Genomic DNA, 1262 nt, shown 5'->3' on the forward strand with positions numbered 1-1262 from the left:
CATAGCACACGTGAGCAAAGGGGGGATGATAGAAGCTGTTAAGCTTGATTGGTTTGCTCCAGCTTTTTCATCTGTAGCTCAACAATACTGTTCTACCTGCCCTATTTGTCAAGCCCATAATGTGGGAAAACCTGTAAAAACAAAAAAGGCAGCACATCCCCCACCTTGGGGGCCGTTTGTAAGTTTACAAATAGATTTTATTCAAATGCAGAAATGTTGTTCTTATGAATAGGTTCTTGTTATTGTATGTATGTTCTCTGAATGGGTAGAAGCTTACCCATGTGCAAAAGCTGATACCATCACTGTGAGCAAAAAGTTGCTCAGAAACTTTATTCCAAGGTTTGGTATTCCTTTATCCATAAACTCCAATAGAGGAACTCATTTTACTGGGCAGATAAAGAAAGAAGTCTGCAAAGTCCTGCAAATCCAGCAGAACTTTCATTGCCCGTATCATCCACAGGCCTTGGGCCAAGTAGAACACCAAAATGGCATTTTAAAGAATAAACTGGCCAAAATTTGTGCTGAAACTCACTTGAAATGGCCAGATGCACTTCCCATAGCCATTATGAGTATGAGATCTACTGTCAATCGAAAGACCGGACTTAGCCCACATGAAATCCTGATGGGAAGACCCATGAGGCTCCCTGCCTCGCCACCTGTTGCCTCCCACTTTTGCCGTATACATTTACTTGATGATATTATTCTAGACTACTGTACGGCACTAATGAAGTGTGTTAAGGCTTTTCATTCACGGGTACAAGCAACTCTCCCCAAGGAACCAGATGAGCCATGCCATTCCATCTTGCCTAGTGATTGGATTCATGTAAAAGTCCATCAACGGAAGTCATCGCTGGAATCCCGCTGGAAAGGCCCATTCCAGGTACTCCTGACAACCAACACTGCAATAAAGTGTCAAGGACTCCAACCGTGGATCCATGCTTCACACACTAAGAAAACATCAGCCCCATTAGAATTTAGATTCTCCTCCATATCAACCTTGTAAGCCTCCACAGACTGGTAGTGAGCCTATAGCACCTGTCAACAGGAGAGCTCAAGACCAGTAGTGAGCCAAGTGCCTACTGGCGAAGAGGATTTGCCACTACAGAACGAAGAAAATGTACCCCAATGACACCACTATGCCCTTCGGGAAAGGAAAAAGGCCTCTACCTAGTTCATGGTTCCCGAGGTGGGGTTGGTTAGTCATGACTTGAGTACTTCTCAGTCTTTCCTTTTGGATCATCTTATATGAACTTAAAGACTCA

This window comes from Alligator sinensis, unplaced genomic scaffold, assembly GCF_000455745.1.
Source record: "Alligator sinensis unplaced genomic scaffold, ASM45574v1 scaffold147_1, whole genome shotgun sequence".
Classification (NCBI taxonomy): Eukaryota; Metazoa; Chordata; order Crocodylia; family Alligatoridae; genus Alligator; species Alligator sinensis.